General features: G+C 37.3%; 1 protein-coding gene across 2 annotated transcripts in view; it reads right to left on the bottom strand.

Annotated features, from left to right (window-relative positions):
* The window catches only part of phf24 (PHD finger protein 24), a 46831-nt gene extending 31449 nt beyond the window's left edge, over nt 1-15382 (bottom strand). The window contains exon 1 of one of the 2 annotated variants that reach the window (XM_088630496.1): nt 14883-15382. The gene's annotated coding sequence lies outside the window, so the exon portion shown is untranslated. The remainder of the gene's footprint in view (nt 1-14882) is intronic. The other variant, XM_088630497.1, reaches the window with a different exon arrangement.
* Nucleotides 15383-18835: the final 3453 nt, after the last annotated feature.

The raw sequence follows: 18835 nt of genomic DNA, 5'->3' as shown, positions 1-18835 counted from the left end.
AAAGAAATATCAAGAGAGCTGTGATTGATAAATTGGTGGAATTAGAGGTCTTTGCACTAGGGAGCAAAGACGCTGGTTCTTCCGGGGCTGGTGCTAAACCTGCTATGGCAAAGGAAGAACAGGATGAGGTGCAGGTGGTGGCTGAAGACTTAATGGAGGCTGAGGTCAAGGCCACATTACCTCCTTTTGAACCGTTCTCTCCGGTCTCCACCGGGTCAAAAAGCGAGATTCGCCTGGAAGTTTGTCTGGCCTGCTTGCAAAAGGAGGCACAGGAAAAAGCCCAGGCACGACAGGTAGAATTTGAGTTGCGCCTTGAAATTCGTAAAATAAAGATTGAGGCGGAGAAAGAGGTTAAGCTTGAACTAGAAGCAAGAAGGAATGCTCCTGCTGCGCAGCTGACCCACTCCGAGGCCTCTAACATGTCTCCTTTGCAGGATCCACTTTCGACCGCCTTCGATGTAAGTAAGCACATTGCTTTAGTTCCTCTGTTCACGGGGTCAGAAGTTGATTCGTACTTTAATGCATTTGAGCGAATTGCCACATCACTTCGCTGGCCTAAGGAGGTCTGGTCACTGCTTTTGCAGTGTAGATTAGTTGGCAAAGCTGAGAAAGTTTGCTCTACACTTTCTCTGGAAGAAAGTTTGTACTACCATACTGTGAATGCTGCAATCCCACATGCATATAAACTGGTTCCAGAAGCTTATAGACAATGATTCCAAAATCATCAAAAAGTGTCAGGCCAAATGTGTTGAATTCGTTAGAGCAGTAGTTCTCAAAGGTTTTTGACCAAGTACCACCCCTGATCAAACCAAAGTATCCAAGTACCACCTACAAGTCATCTTTTCATAGGAATCCCAGAAAATTTAAATGACCAACATGAGTGCGCGTGCGCACGCACATATATAATAAATATTATAATAAACTTTATTTGATATAGGGCCTTTAAAGGTGGCTTCTCAAAATGATTTACAGAATGACAAAAGGAACAACAGCAATTAAAAATAAAGCACCATTTCAGTGAAAGGGGTGAGCCTGTTTAGTCGAGCAAAGCAGATGTGAATTCTTTGGTCGAGCCATGATACAATACACAACAGAGTCTTACAGATTTTGTCTAACAGGCATTTTCTTGATGGCCAAGGGCTCGCGGTGGATGCTGCAGTTCATATCTGGAGCAACCTCTCTGATTCAACTACACCGCTTTTTTCGGCTTGTCATCGCTCTAGCACCGTCTGTACAAACTCCGACGCATTTCATCCAGTCGATGCCATTCTCTTCGATAAATTCATTCAGAAGCTGAAATACGTGCTCTCCTGTAGTTCCTGTTGGTAGCGGTTTACAGAACAGAAAGTCGTCATGGGACATGCCCTCAAACTCGTATCGAACGTAAACGTGCAAATTGGCCAAATCAATGACATTTATAGACTCATCTAATTGCAGTGAAAAGCATCTGCTTATCTTAACGCGCTCTATCAGCGTACTTTTAACATCATCCGCCATATCAATAATTCTATGAGTGACTGTTCAGCAGCTTTTTCTCCACACATAATACGTGTCAGCTCTTTTGCCAACGGTAAACAAACAACTTTAGCGGTCCGCTAGCTTGCATTTTTCCCTGTTTCCATTTCAGGAGTCTGTCTCAGAAGTTCAAAGAAGTTTTTATTTCATGTGCATGGGAGCGAAACACAGAGACGCTTGGTGTATTTTTCTCAAATTAACCTAGAACAGTTCTTAAATATTTTTCTGTTATCTATCATGCTTTCCTGTTCTCACAAGATTCCCAGCGTTCGTAGTACGCATTTCTATGCTTTCCTGTGCTTACAACATTGGCATTGTTCCAAAATCACGCACATTCTCCTACCTCCCTATTTGCTGGAGATTATTTTTTTTAAACAAAATTGGTCACTTGTGTTTGTAGCATGCATTCCTATACAATGGTATAGAATTACATTGTAGCTCTTGTGTCCACTCAAGTATTAGCGTGCGCTGTATCGTAGTACGTAGGCTGCGTAGTCGCCCAAAAACATTTTAATGTCTGCGCATGCAGAGAAGACTTTGTCTACTCCCAGTTTACAACCTTAGTCTCCCCCAGTAAAAACTAGTCCCCCACATCCTAAAGAGGAGCATGAATGTTTTTATTGTCACAGAAAAGGTCATGTCGTTGCCGATTGTATGACGCTTAAGCGTAAACAAAGTACCCAGAAAACCAGAGTGTAGGGCTTAGCAATGTTGTTTCCCACGCTGCCATTCCTTTGACTTTTGAAAATACTCCTGATCCTAGTTATGAACCATTTATCATGAAAGAGTCAGTTTAGTTAATGGGTGAACCAGGGGATCAGAAGCCCCTTCAAATACTAAGAGATACCGGTGCAGCCCAGTTGTTTATTGTTGCGGACGCACTGCCCTTGTCTGATCAGTCTTTCTGTGGTTCCAGTGTAATAGTTCAAGGCATCGAAATGAGTTTTATGAAAGTGCCTTTACACCGTGTACATTTACAATGCGATTTAGTTACTGTATTTGTTAGAGTTGGGGTACGTCCTTCACTACCCGTTAAAGGGGTAACTTTTATTTTAGGAAATGACCTGGCAGAGGGTAGAGTATAGCCTATTGTTTGTTTGTTTTTCTCGCTTTAACAAACATTAGATGTTTGTTTCTATGGGTGGGGGTGTTACATCCCAGTGTGTGGTCCATGTGTGTTTTGTTGCTGTTCCACACTTCCTGACCTTGATTGTTCTCCCTCCCCCATCGGTCCATCATTACATAATTGTTTCCCTGTGACGTCATTATCAATCAGCTTCTCAGCCAATCAGAGCGCAGCCAATCAGAAGGCTTCGGCTTCGCCCGTGTGTTTTCGGATAGCTTCCGCTTTTGTTGGTTTGTGTTCGTCTCTTTGTACTTTCGTTTGTTCGTGTTTATCCTTGTTTAGCCATTACCTTGCCAAGACGTATTGTATCAACCTCTGTGTTCTTTTGTACGCTGTTACTTGTCTACTCTTGATTTCCTTATTTGTATTCATAGCTCACTTGTGTATTTATGTGAACATTTGTGTATAAGGTTAGTTTAGGTTGTTGGGTGCATTCTGCACACGTAGTTGATTTTTATATTAGTCACACTAGTTTCGTATGGGTGAGTGCCATTTGTCTTGTATGGTTTTGGGTAGTCAGTGAAGGTTAGCTAGGGCATTTGAAGATGCCGAAGACCATGTGTTTCAGGTTTCCTTTTGTAGTCAGGTTAGCTTTCCCTCACTTTCTTAGCCAGCTCCATTTTCTTTATTTTCTTTTCTTTGGCACCACTCTAGTTCCCTCTCCCAGTGTGTTCTTGTGTCCTATTACATACCAGTCACTTATTGACCTTAAAATAATCACTTTTGCACCAACCCTTGTTAACACGCTTCCTAGGGGTTCCCTCACCAGAACCCACCTGCATCCAAAAATTATCCTAAATGTTACACCCCTTTACCCCTAGACACTTGGGGTCGTAACAGGTGAATTACAACTCGAGCATTCTGTGTGGCTGCATCTTTATGCTCCATCTTAATTCCTATCAGGTTGCTCTTATCTCTATTAGATACACTCCAGAATGCAGTACGAATTCAAATGTTTCATGCATTTTACTTTGCTTACTGTACCAATGGAATTGTATTAGAACATCTGTTTCTTCTATATACGGTAGCAAATTCATGGAAGTCTCCCTGGAGAGAAGAATATGCAAACTAATCAGCCTTTGTTTAATTACATTTTATATGAGGAATAAGTGTGTGTGCATTGTGACAGGGACTAAAAATACTGCATTATTTGCATGATAATTTGATTCCCCATGTGTTTTTATTCATTCATATTTAATTTCTAAGTTTACAATAGGTGTCAAACAGTTTACCAATGTTTAAGAAATGTTCAGTGTGAACATGATTGGCACTCTGTTAAATGCTCTAATGCATTGAGACTAAATACAAAAAGCTGCATAAACTGTTAAAAGGCATATAAATCATTTTCATTTCTTGCCTCAGATTGTTGCTTTTGTGTAGGTTGAAGGCATGGTGTATCAGAATTAAGTGCCAAGTGAGAGGAGCTATTCATTGTTACTAAAGAAATTCTGGGTTTGCGTTTTTGCAGAACTGTTAAGGTACTGTACCATAATCTGTATAATTTGTAATTCCCTCCAATAACTCCACAGTGAAATTTTTGTTGCTCAAAAAATTGACACTCACACAAAGAATAAGGACATGCTCTGTAGTGATTTTGCATTCCTCAGATGTAATCTCTGAACTATAAATATACCATATAAAAGCACGATCTAAATACAAAAACATGCAAGAAACAGATGCATAGAAGTTCTTCTTGAGAGACACACTTGCTCATTGAGTGAACAATATTCGATCCCAGGAAGTAGTTATACTGTATGCATTAGTACAGTATTTAACTAATGGACTGTTGGGACATGGACTGGGCACGTCCAAACAGTCCATAGGGTTTGGGCGCACTTATCATCAGTTCTAAGACCAGTCCTAAGGTACTGGCTTTGTGTTCATCGTTGCATGGCATCTAAAAAGTATTAATCTTTCGGCAGGCTAACACTGGCAGACATGAGCGTTTTATTGTACTGGACCAAAGTTATAGTTAAATTGCAGCCAAATAGCTGTGATAAACAGCTTCATTAGTGTGTTATAGAATTTTACAGTAACTCCCCTCAATTTAAATTCTGCACTTTTATGTTCTCTGCTTAATTTTTCTTTTAAATTGTTTCCTCTCTTTGTCTAGAAGGCGTAATTGATGTCAACATAAATGCCTTTTTCATACAGTATGTAGCTTCTTCTAGTTAAGTTATTCCCATTTTGTATTTAAAAATTTTTTAAATGCCTTAATACAATTCCCTGCAATTGTCTACATTGAACACAGTGAAGAAGATGCAGTATATTTGCCCAGGTGTGAGCTTTATATTAATATTTTGAATTTTATTTGCTGCTTGAACAGTAATCCTCCTAATTTGGTATAATTTGCACATTTACTAGTTTATACACTATTTAGGAATCTAGATCATTGATGCAAATTAAGAAGAGCAGTTGTCTGGGTGCAGATCACTGTGGTATTCTACTACTGTACATACATTACATGAGTTTCAGTATTCAACCTTTATCTGTACCCTCTATTTTCTGTATACTGTAATAACTAAGTCTTTAAATCTAAACATTTTTGTTTCCCTAAATACACATCACACACAATTTGAAAAACTGATCTTTCATGGGCAACAATATCAAAAATGACCAAGATTCATTATTATTTTCATATCTATACCATGGACTGGGAATTACACAGATCTGGTGGAACAGGTGAATTGTTGGAGGTTTTTTATTAATTTGCCATAATGATTCCAAATGCCCAATGTTTCTGAAGATTTCAGACAAGGTTTGTCTCTTACTTTATACAGTATACAGGTATGTAGACAGGAGTCATCAGAAACACCTTTTTGCAAAATGTGACATAGTACTATACACACCTGAAGAAGCCAAAACGTGTTGCTTTTCTTCTCTTTTCAGTATGGAATAAAACCTTACTTGTTCCACTGTACTACCACTACATGCACCATTTGATAAGAGGTAGACTTTCCTAATAAATGGCTGTGAAGTGAAAAGTAATACAGGTTTCCTCTAGAAGTTACCCATCTCTCATGCAAGAAAATGACTGGGCAGGCATAGACAGGAATACCCGGAGTCCCTGTTTTTAATTGTGTCTTTCTATTGATTTGGGAAGCTGCATTCCCGCTGAGAACTGAAAATTGACAGTTCTAACATATTTTCTTTGTTAGTCTCCACCACTAAGGTGGTGCTATAATATTTCTGAAAATAAGAAGCAGACTGGCACAGCATACATTATACAATTAGATCTTGAGTAAACTTTAATGCTACTAAAAGAGCATTATGTCAGTTTTACTGTGTATAAAGTTGCATTACAGTAACTACTCAGACAGAACAAATAAGAATCAAGGACTATTATTCATAAAAAACTTTTTTTTTCTCACTTTCATATCTTCGTACCTGAATAAGGCATTAGATTAACCTCTACTTGTTCCATGGCACATTGCTTTCTAAATACATGTATTGCTATTTAATACAATATACTGTTCAGTAAACAAGTGAAAGCTTCCACCTAGAACTGACTAGTACTGAGACAGTTGTAGATTTCATGTTCTAGGATTTGAGGATCCTGTGAGAACACAGAACCCTCTGTACATTTTATTCCACAATTGTAACACAATTAACAATGTCTGTAAATGCACACATACCGGAAATATCTAAATTGGAACTTTTATGTTTTCACATAAAGTAGAAGCAGGCAAGATGACAATTGGAAGCTCCTAGCTAGGGGACAGAAATAGAGAAACAAACTGATATATTTAATCTTCTAAATTACAACTTCTGCACACAGATATTTTTTTTTCCTTAGCACTGTAAGATTTATCATAATCCTATGAATAAAAGCTCCAGATGAAAGCTTATTTCTTCTTCAGACAGATTGCAGTTCATCCTCTCTCAAGGGCTTCAGCTGCCTCACACAGGAATGCTCTGAAATGCCTCTGGTCAAAAGAGCTGGCCAGTTCTTGAAATGAATTTTACATCTGTCAGCATAATTCAGATTTTGATAAGGAGCATTCAGTCATAAAATTAAAAAGATAAAACCCAAAAGAACGAATTGCCCGTCATTGGTCTGCTTATGTGAAGTATTTATTTCTCAAAAATATTCAGAACTTCAGGGGCACATTTTGATGACCAGACAATTTTGTATTTATTTTTCAGTCTTAGCCCACAATACGTCAACCAACACTCCTCTATCATTTTGATTTAAAGAGTACTTAAACAATCATCATATCATTAAAGCACAATGGGAAAAGCTTACACACTGCAATATTGTCTCAAGCCTGGAATATCATTTCCCCAGGAATATTGACACCCAAGAATTGGTTTTATTGTCTATGGATGTTTCTGTGTTTTCTGGTACAGTATGGTGATTTGGATTAAACTGGTTTGCTGTGACCCCTACTCTTTTCGAGAAACACCCTGGGATTTTTAATGACCACAGAGAGTCAGGATTGACACACTGACAGAGGAGGTAAGAACAGAAGTGCCTTGGGAACTCATCTTTGCTGATGATGTGGCACTGATGGCAGATTCAGAAGCAGAACTACAGGAGAAAGTGTTCAAATGGCAGAGGAGTCTGGAAAAGGGTGGACTGAAAATGAATGCAGAAAAATCTGAAATAATGGTAATGGAGAGAAGAGGAGATACTATGACCAATGTTGAGGAGACAAATGGAGGAAAACTGAAACAAGTTGATGGCTTTAAATACCTTGGATCAAAACTGGTAAAGGGAGGAGAAACACTGGAGGCAGTAAAACAAAGAGTGAAAGCTGGATGGAAGTGGAGAGAAATAACTGGAATAATCTGTGACAGGAAAATTCCTAGAAAGTTAAAGTGCAAAATGTACAAGACTGTGATTAGACCTGTACTACTATATGGAGCTGAATGCTTGGCAGTTGGAAATAGGGAAGAGAACTTGATGAGAAGAACTGAAATGAGGATGTTGAGATGGATTCTGCAGATTTCAATGAAGGATAAGATCAGAAATGAAGAAATCCGTAGACGATGTAGGGTGGTGGATGTGGTTGAGAAGATGCGAGAGGCGAGGTTACGGTGGTATGGACATATCATGAGGAGGGACGTTGAGGAAGTAACAAAGAGGGTAATGGAATTTGAGGCGGAAGGTAACAGAAGAAGAGGCAGGCCTAGAAAGAAATGGATAGATTGTGTGAGAAAAGATATGGAGGTATGTGAAGTGAGTGAGGAAGATGTGCTCGACAGAGACAAGTGGAGAAGAGCAACCAAAGCAGCTGACCCCAGGACAGTCTGGGACTAAGGCTGTGAAAAAGAAGAAGAAGAAGACAGAGAGTCAGGACCTTACATCTCTTCTGAAGGACAGTGTCTTTTTACAGTATAGTGTCCCCGTCACTATACTGGGGCATTAGGACCCACATGGACCGAAGGGTGAGCACCCTGGTATCATGCCACAAATAAAATGATTGAATGTGTTAAAATCACAAATGATTTTCTGATGTGTTAAGGAATTTAGAACAATTGTAAATGTTGTCATAAACGTTGATCAAAGATTAGATCCTTAGATTGATTTTTTTTAGCATTATTTATTGTGTGTACAGTAAATATTCTTTAACCAGCTGGAAATGTGTATGTATTTCAAACCCATTAAATAAAATGGTCTGTGAAATATTTAGATTTCAGAAATGGTAAAATTTAAGAAAATCAAGCACTGTTGTCATCACACTGCACTGCATTAAAAGGAAAGAAGAAAGTCATTTGCACCTTGCCTTCAGATAACTTAATTGTGTTGAGAAGAGAAGAGTGCATTTCATGTCATCTTCATGAGTACTAGCTCTGCACATTTCATTCAGTAGCTATTTTCTTAAATGAAATTGAATGCACCACCTAATAACTAGTAAAGGCATCCTTTTCAAAGATTAAAGGGCATATAATGTGTTTTTTCATGCACAGCTGTTGCAATTTTTCAGTGATAAAATACAGAAATGTGCAAGAACTAAAAAGGAGAAAAGGAAAAAAATGTTTAATTAGAATTTTATGTCAACCAGAAGTTAGCCATTGTGAAAACAATTCAAATGTCAGTCAAAAGGCAAATGTCACATGAGTATCATCTAAGAATTCAGATGGAATGTGGCTGCAAGGTGCAGGAAGGGAGCAGAATTTGTTATAATGAAGAAATGAATATAATTAAAAATAAAAAAAACAAGACAGGCTATGTAAAGCAACAAATGCAATATCATTACATCTGGAAATTTTCTAGTTGGAAAAAGACTCAGTTCATCAGTAAAGAAATGTATTACATCTATAGTTAAATGTGTAGCATATAACCATTGAACTCTTCACATTAAGTAATCCTAAGTGTAACAAAATTTCAAAGGTCTTGCAACAGCTAAAGAAAAAAATGCTTTACAGCCTTGGAATGTATCTTTCTGATAATGAACTGTATATGAATTATACCATAGTATAATATTCTTTAATAACCCAGTGATTTAAAGTATCGAGATACATTAGTTTTTGGTTGCATATTTGAGGACACAACTGTATGAATCTTTTGTATAATAATTTGAGATGCTTTCTGCAACACATTTGAATTCTTGCCTGTTCTTGGGGTCACTTTCCTTGGCTTCATTTTTTTTTCTCAGCATGCAAAATGCATGCTCAGTTAGATTTACATACGAAGATCGACCTGGCTAGTCTAAGGTTTTCCACTTTTTTTTCTCTCCTGATGAATTGCTTGGTTGCAAGGGCTGTAAGATTTACGTCATGCTACAGGATGATGTATGTACTGTATGTATCCTTCTGTAGACTTCAGAATTTATTTTTCTGCTGACATCATCAGTTACATCATCAAGTGAGCTTCAGAGGTGGCCATGCAATACTTTATAGATCTATGCAGACTATACTTCATAGATCAGGTGTTTTGTTTGTTTTTTTGGATGACATGCAGTCACATTTTACACACTTTTGCCTTTCCCTCACTTTGGTACTTTGGTAACATTTTATCTTGGTCTCATCTGTCTGTAAATCTTAGTCTCTGAATTCTCCTGGCTTATCTTTAGACATCGAAGCAAACTCTGAAGCAGAGGTAATGACATGTCCTGGGTATGCATGACTGCCTCTGGAACTAATGATGGCAGTATCATTCTTTCTGTCTCCAATCCATTGTCACTCCTTATACACCTTCTCATACTCTCTATTACTAATCACCCAGGCCAGATATTAACAAATAGAGAAGAGCTAGAAATAAGGTGAAATACATCTTTACAGTATTCCTGATTAAAAATGTTAACATTTCTGGGCTATGTATACAAACATACAAGCAAATGTTAATTCCACACTGAGAAGTAGAAAGAGAGAAAAAAATAGAACATTTCACCTGCTGAGCCTTCTTCAGGTGTCCTCAACAGAGATAAGACAGCATCAAAAGCTGAAAGGTTGTGTTTTACTTTTTACTTCTCAGTGTGGAACTTGCTTATTTCTTTGCAGCCAGTGCATGTTGGCACAGCTCCCCACTCAAACTTGTTTTCTTTATGAATATTGGTACGATAATTCCTTTTCCAAGAATACTTTTAATTTCTGCCTTGTATCTATTGTAAAGGCAGCATAGTAAATGACATTTATTGAACAACACTGTGTAACTAAAACAGAGGTAAGACACAAAAAGAAATCATTGTCACATTAAATCATTATTTAATTGTGGAACATAATATAATTTTTACTTATAAATATAGATCTATAAAAAGTGCAAAAAATCCATTCATATTAATCAACAGAAGCAGCAAGATCAGATAGTAGGAGTCAAGGTAATTAGCAATACTGTTAAAACACACAGAAGCCCATCAACTCCATCTAACTAACACCATATTACAATATGATTGCCTTTGTGGTTTCTCTGAACTGTATATTCTATATTTTAAACTTCTTTCAACCACATTTCATCAAGATTTGCAAGTGAAATAATGAATGTCATCTAACAGAAGAACTTTATACATTTTAAAAACACTTGGATATAATTCCTTGCCAATGCATTTTCTCTAGAGAGGTTTTCTTGTTTGTATCAACTGAAATAAAACAAATAACTGGTTTGAATGGCAGGAGAAATATGACACTGATTATACCACTACTTGCCAGCAGCCATATCACTCTGCAACTCACAACTGGCAACCCACTGAAGCTAAGCACACGTGAACCTGGTCAGTACCTGGATGGGAGACCTCTTGGGAAAAACTAAGGTTGCTGCTGGAAGAGATGATAGTGGGCCCAGTAGGGGGTGCTCACTCTGTGGTCCATATGGGTCCTAATGCCCCGTTATAATTATGGGGACACTATACTGTTAACAGGCACCATCCTTCGGATGAGATGTAAAACCGAGGTCCTGACTCTCTGTGGTCATTAAAAATCCCAGGGTGTTTCTCAGAAAGAGTAGGAGTTTAACCCTGACATCCTCGCCACATTTCCCATTCCCCTCTATGAATTGGCTTCATCACTCTGCTCTCCTCCCTACTGAGAGCTGATATGTGGTGAGTGTTCTGGCGCACTATGGCTGCCGTCGCATTATCCGGCCGGCTGCACATTGGTGGTGGTGGAGGGGAGTCCCCATTACCTGTAAAGTGCTTTGAGTGGAGTGTCCAGAAAAGTGCTATATAAGTTTATAAATAAGTGTAAGCAATTAAATTAAATTACTTTACTTGGGCCTTTAGAAATCTTGCTATAACTTTCTCTGGAGGTCTTCAAGTTTCTTCATTCTTAAACTAAATATTCTCATATTATCTCAAATATTCTTTTTCGTAAGCTTCTAGAAATATACTGTACTAAATTCTCCTCTGTCTATGATTCAAATGCTTATCTGGCGACACCAGGTTTCAGACGTTTAATAAATATATTCCTATAAAAAGAGGGATGGAAATTCAAAGAAATGAATGCAAATATCTTTAAATTACTAAAATTATCTTTATGTGGTATACTGTATATACAAGCAGTCACAATCTAATTTGATACAGTACACTTTTGTCTCTAAAGAAAGAAGTGCATTTTGCAATTCTTGTACAGTATACTGTAGTTCATCAACATTCACTTGACAGCAAGCATTTGTAAAAGAATAGTAAATCCTACTGTTTGAGAACAATACAATATTATGGAAATGCAGTAAATGCTGAATGCAATCTGAGTCTAACACCTAACACACCTAAAACTACTGAACATTTTTCAGAATGCAGAAAAGATGAGAAGAAGGACAGAATACTGTAAGTGGCAGTAACTTTAAATTCTCCAGTTTATTCCTTGAGGTTTACAGTAGGTCGTATTCTGAGGTTTTATCCCAGCTGGTGTACTATATAGCTCTTGCTTATGAAGAAGTAAGGACTAGTGTTTACTTAAATAATACAGTAATGATGAGGACCAAACATATATTTTCATCACTTCTTCCAATAAGAATGAAGAAATCGATGTTTTATCAGAGCTTTAAGTATCCACTGTAACAGAAACAATATTCAATTTTATAACTGTCATTTACTTTCTGACTGTCTTTTGCTGGGGCCTTGGTTGTACTAAATGGAGTCTATAAGTACAGTTCAACAGGACTAACTCTGGGACTCACCAAATACAGTACGTCACCGACTGTACATAAGGATGACAAACACGTCTTTTCCACTTCATCATTCTCCATCTCTGCCTCCACCCTATCACTGTCCTTGCAGCAGAACTTTGGTGTATTTTCTGGAGTGAATGCACATGTGGATGTACAGTATATGGATGGCAAACCTGATGGTTTATTTCTTATGGCCAAATGTGACATTTAAAATATTTGAATTTAATTGACTAATTTTTATGTTTTGAATAAAATACATTTTAAAGTAATTTTCTCCAATATTTTACCTCTACACTAATGGAAGAAGTAACTCATTTGTCTTTACTTAGACATTCTGTGTATATGATTTTAAAGTGAGATTGCTTTGTTTTAAGGTAATGGAAACAAACACCATATTACAATATGATTGCCTTTGTGGTGTCTTTGAGCTACATATTCTAGATTTTAAAATTCTTTCGACCACATTTAATCAATATTTACAAGTGAAAAAGTGAATGTCATCTAACAGAAGAACTTTATACATATTTCCAGTATTTATAGAGATTTCCAAATCTTTTGTACCCAGTTAATGAAGTACAAAGTAGTGTCATGGTGCTGTGAAAATCATTTGTTAAAACTAAATCTGTGAGAAGTTGAAATGTAGACTTGGTTGCATCCCTCAGCTTTTAAATGCTGTTGAACTTCTCATTGTGAACTGTATGTTAAATATCAAGAGGCTAATTCTGGAGGGCAAAATTTAAATCTAAATAAATCTTTAAAAAGAAGCCCATCTATTTATTCATTGCCTGCCAGGGATTGTTTTCAAGCCAACCAATGAGCTGTGAGTGGGATATGCTCTTCAGTACAGACAGAAGGGCCTTATGAATAAAGCTGTGAACACCCTTGGCTCTGGATTCTATAAGACAGACTCGTAAAGAATGCAGGCCTTAAGAAAAAACAGCCTTCTCTGTGGTGCAAAGATACACTTTATGCCAGAGTTTGTAAATGCTACTCTTTAGTTCTGACCACATTGAGATGCTAACAAGTAAATGAGACCTTGCACAAATGTTTGGGAAGACTTCCTCCTCTATGGGAGCAAAAGCTTTTCAAATTCCAGATTTTAGAAAGGTGGAAAATTTTATTCAAAATCATACTGCAGGGTATTCAAAAATTCTACCCATGCTCTTAGGAGTTTTCAACTGTCCATGAAAGCCTTGAAATGTCTGCTCCAGGATTTTGCCTACAATTTTTTTTTCTGGGATGAAGTTGCCATATCGATAAGGCCTTTCTTTTTCACTTTCATTATGTCTGCTTTCATGGAATAAAAATACTGGCTTAACCTACCTAAATGCACTTTCCTCCATGCTCATGGTCTAATAATGCAATAAAGTAAGGCATTGTTCCTGATGTGCACCGTCTAAGAATGCTTATCAACACTATAACAATAGTCCAGGGTGTTCTGATAAAGAGCTATAGAGGATTAAGCATTGCTCTGGAGTGCATTCCTAGCAAACAACAAAACCTTCCCAATGATAATTAGAATTAGCTTACATTTTACAAACTACCTTAATATTTCATGAAGCCGCGTGTCACTTAATTGTTATATAGTAGTGATATAAAACATGGTAACACTCAATATTGGTCATCCATGAGCTACCTCACCTACAGGCTCCCAGTGTTTACAAATACCTTCTTACCTTTGAATGCTAACTAACTGTGAAGCCTCTATAATACTGACTGATCATACAGTGAAAGATGTGGAATATTTTCCAAAATGACCTGGGGGATTAAATACATGAATCTCTTGCTTACAAATCAGCTATTACATTGTTTTCTAAAACATTAATCATATTTACCATGTAAATAATTTAAGGACAGAAAGATTGCTGTGCATTCCATGTTTAGAACTACTACAAGTGTCTCACAACTCTAGAAAAAGAATATGATATGAATTTCTGGGGTTGAATTGTCATTTTGCAAATTTAACCATTCTGAGTATGTTGCTAATAAAATTAAGGCTGTTTTAGATTCGTTCAAAATACCTTAATATGTCTCTCTCAATCTAAAAAAAAAATCTAGCATGTTTTCCTTTGCTGTTTAGATATGATACAAAGGCGAGCAGTATACGGCGAACCTGCCTCTATCGGGGTTGGGAGGGAGGGATGGGGGATTATTAACTGTTGTCCGAGGGAAGAGTGTGAAGTCGAAATACGATACTACTCCTAGTAACACTTGCGGTCACCGCTACATTAAATGATGGTCCCTCAAGCTTCCACACTCAGTCACTAACAGCATTAAGAAGGTGACCTAAATTCTTTTTTAACAGCTATGTTCATGTCAGAGCGCCCTTCCGCAAGTAAATATCCACTGCAGTAAAAAAAAAAAATCCACTTTGAGTTCACCAAAGTCTCATTTTTGGAATGTACAATTACTTCTGTTCCGGCTATTCTAATCCGGCTCATTAACAAACACCACGAAGACGAATGCCACATTCCCGACGTGTCTTGCACCTTCCTTGCCACTTTCTCGGGAACCTATAAAAAATAAATCCTGCGCATTCTTTACGAGACAATATGACTTGTACATTTTTTGTTCAGATGCATTTGTGCTGAGATTATCTTGACAGAGACTGTTCTACTTAACATAACATATTTAAAATATTTAATCTGACATACAGTATCATATACAACAACATTAATTTAATTCCAACCCTACCTGGGATGAAAATGACTTCGTAGACCTCCTTAGTTGAGACTTCCTTTTCTCAGCAAAGTCCACTCAGCATTTCAGACCAAGGCTTGATGTGTGTATTTTGCGCGTATGCATTAACGTAATTCCCAATAAAATTCCGTCTTTCAAAAGCCTAGGTAAAACTATCAGATTTGTGCAGGTTTTATTCTTCGGAGAATACTGTATTGCAGTGTGGTTCTCTGCCTGGACAGCTCCGGTGCTGAAATCCACGGCTCGTTTTCATCAACAACCGGGCGTGTACTGTTCAGTGCAGGACATAGGACGGAGCGTGTCAGGGAGAAACGACCGGGTTAGGGAAATGCAGCTACTCCTACTGCCTTATCTTCGCCCGGGGATTCCTGCTGCTCACTATCTTGCGTCCAAACGGGAATGTGAGCTGTCTTTATTTGCTGGGACCCCTTCGGAATAAAAAAAAGGAGCTTCATGAAGAAAAAAAGCGTGACGTAGATCCCGGGAAACACCAATAACAACCCACTAGAGTTGTGAGCCAAAGACTTTGATGGTACGTTTTAAGCATAAAGCTTCTTGTGTATGAAGTTGCATACAATTACATAAGGAATGCGTACAGTACAGTACGTAAGGGAAAGCCGTGTAAACCACGAGATTTTTCGTTTTATTACTTTGCTTCTCTTTGCACTTTACAAACATTCCTGTCCAACACAAACGTACAAGTAAGCTTCCATCCTCAAAGTAAGACAATATATCAATTGGCATTAAGAAGCCAATTGTTTTTTTAAGTCGTTTTGACAGCTTATTGTCAGGTCGCCCTGCTACCTGATTTATACTAGTTGATATCTAAAATGTCCGTAAATTACATACAGTACTTGAATTTTATTGATTCCTAATGAAGAGTGGCGACAAAAATAAAACAATGTTTTGAATTAATTACCCAGTAGAAAGATAATGCTATTTTAGATTTATGGACTCCCTGTTATCTGTGATTTGAGCTTTTGTGTTGCAGTTCATTTTTATTTAATTGCATTAACACTACCCTTTTTGTGAACTAAAACATGATTTTATCGTCATAGTATGTTCAAAGGAGTTTTCAAAAATGACAAAATGACAAACACTGAAATGTTGAAAACTTGTCCTGAAATATTCTACAATGTAAGTATTCACTCTGTCTTTAAAATGCTACATTGTTTTCCTGACATTATTATAATTAAAATTAAAGCATAGCATAGGGTGGGTTACCAAGAAAACACATATGCAACATTTTAGTTCTTTTATTATTTTCTTATGAATCTTGTTATTTAGAATTGAGCCCTCAGCATGAAGTGCTTCCTCTCAGGTTAGGTCTACACAAATAGCATTTCGTTATACAGCACCATATACCTGTGTATGAGTATAATGACAATAAGCTCGAACAAAGAATGTGAAAGAGTAGTGGCTTAAATTTGGATAATGGGAGTTAATGGGGATACAGGAGTGGCTCTTAGCACTGGCTCCCAGTTCCAGAGTTTATTCTTGCTGTGTCTGCAGAACTGGCCACTTCTCCACGGTCCTCACACAGTCATTTTAATTGCTCTAATTTGCCCCATTTCACTGTGGATCTCTAATGGACTGGTGTTTTTCCTAAGGGGCAGAGCAGTTTTGTGCTTTTACTCTTACTATGACTCCTCAACCGTCAGCTACAGTATGGAAGTTGGAGACCTGTGTTTGTTTAAAGGGTTTTTGAGAGAAGCACTATATTTGTAGCGTTAAGTGTTAAAACCACATGAAGTGTTATCATTACCTGTACCCAATTGCTGTGTTTTTAATGTCCCTAAGTATATACTGTACTGTACTGTATTGTATATGCACATGTTTTATGGCATTAAGATTGAGTGCAGTATTGCTATTGTACCTGAAAACATTTAACAATTTTTACAGTCTATTTGCACATTGCCTTGTAATGAATTCAGATTCTACTTAAGGTGTCCCATTTTGTGAAATTGCTTAATTATGCATACACACTTTTTAAACTTAATATTTTATTTTTAAGCCACTCTAGTGTAGCTTTGACCTAGTGCTTTGGGTCATTATCTCACTGAAAGATGGATTTTCATTCAGTTTTCATCCTGATTTTCGGTCTGCTGCAGACTCAAGCACACATGTTCCCATCAGTCTTGACAAGCTTTCCAGTCCCAGTTGATGAGAAACAGAATTATAACACGGTGCTGCGACCACCACACTAGACAACTGAGATTTTGTTGAGTGGTAGATACACTGTTTTCATTGCAATAGATTTACTATTTCACATTTAGACCATTGTTTTGCCCCATTTATGCATTATCAGTTAAATACTTTGTTACATGCAGAATGTGAAATGTTTTAATCGGTATTGGTTCCTTCTTGACACACTGCTATCTAGGCCTCCTTTGACTAATGAACATTTTTTCCATCTCAGCCATTGAACTGTGTAACATTTTCAAAGTCACTGTTGGTCTCACAGCGGCATTCCCTAATGAGTCTCCTCCTGCCCAGCTGCTCAGTTCGGAGCCTGACCTAGGCAGTGTCTGGTAGTACAATACACTACTCGGACAAATTTAACGATCGGCTTTACAGTGCTAAAAAGAAAGCCTTTGAAATTTGTCTTCTCTAGCCTGTGCTTTTCTATAACTTTGTCCTTGAGCAATTCTGAAATCTCCTTTCTTTTCATGGTTTAATCTTTACTTGAAATTCACTACCTGACTGAGATAGATATATTTATTCTGAAATCATGTAAATCATTATTATTGCTTGCAGACAGAGCCACTCAACTAATTGTATGGCTCATTAAGGAAATTGTGTGCACCTAAATTAATTTAGACTCGGCAGAGGAAATGCTTTGAATACTTATGCAATCGTGACTTAGTTTTTTTCATATAAATTATCAATTTATATCTTTCAATTTGTTTTTCTTTGTCTGAACACTATTGCTAGGCACTGTATGACACAGCAAAGAAGATTGTAAGAAGTATCATGTGATATGAAATTATGTAATGATGTGTAACTTGAATGACACCTTCTGACCTCTGACTCCCTTTAATGTCCATGTTAATAGAAGAAACAAAGTTGTGAGCTATAAGAAAGAATGCCATTAGGCAAAAATAAAAGGGCATTTACACATGCACTCTCATTATAAGGATTTGAATTTCATAGTACACTCGGAGGGGGTGCTTGCTTTTACAACCAAAAGTGTATGAAAGTTTATTGTATTTTTGTTCCATAAAACTATTAAATATTAGATAATTTATGTGCTGCATCAACAAAGATGACTTTCTGACCCATGTATCAAAGACACTGTCTGATTCTTCTGACTAGCTACACTGTATTGGCTTCATCACCCACCAAAATTTTAGAAATGTTATTCCTGAAAAGTTGCCAGATTCATTTTGTGTCCTGCAATGGAATTATACAGTATAACTATTTTGAGAAACACGGTCATTATCTTTGTAATCAGCATACCATAAATATATCAAGTAGGATCACACCGAAAGATGGCTCCACAGCCAAAACGTTGTGTTTCTTTTCTTCTCTTTCCAGCATGGAATACATCTTTACTTGTACCTTTTCTACTATAAATAAGTGACATTCTGTCACTATGTATGTCAAAATAGCTGCAGTTTAGTTATCATGCGTCAAGCTGCCTGCCTTGGTAGCCACTATATTAACTGAGTTAAAACTTGCGAGATTTTATTAATAACTCTAGCTACATCTGATTTGCACACTATTCCTGTTCAAGGCATTTGTGATAGACCCCACCCTTAAACTACAGTATGTACAGTGGCTCCAAGGAACTGAGCACATACAGTACAAAGTGCATGCTGCCAACACTGTATGGTGTAGGAGGCTTTCTAGCAGAGATTTTATAAAGGCTATAAACAAAGACTCAGAGGAGAAGTCCCATTTTCTCGCTTAACAAACTCTAAACCACTGAACCAAATGCTTTTAAA

Source organism: Lepisosteus platostomus, chromosome 4 (genome assembly GCF_059453375.1).
Source record: "Lepisosteus platostomus isolate fLepPlt1 chromosome 4, fLepPlt1.hap1, whole genome shotgun sequence".
NCBI lineage: Eukaryota > Metazoa > Chordata > Actinopteri > Semionotiformes > Lepisosteidae > Lepisosteus > Lepisosteus platostomus.
Note: the sequence above shows the minus strand (reverse complement) of the source record. Positions and strands in the feature narration are given on the sequence as shown.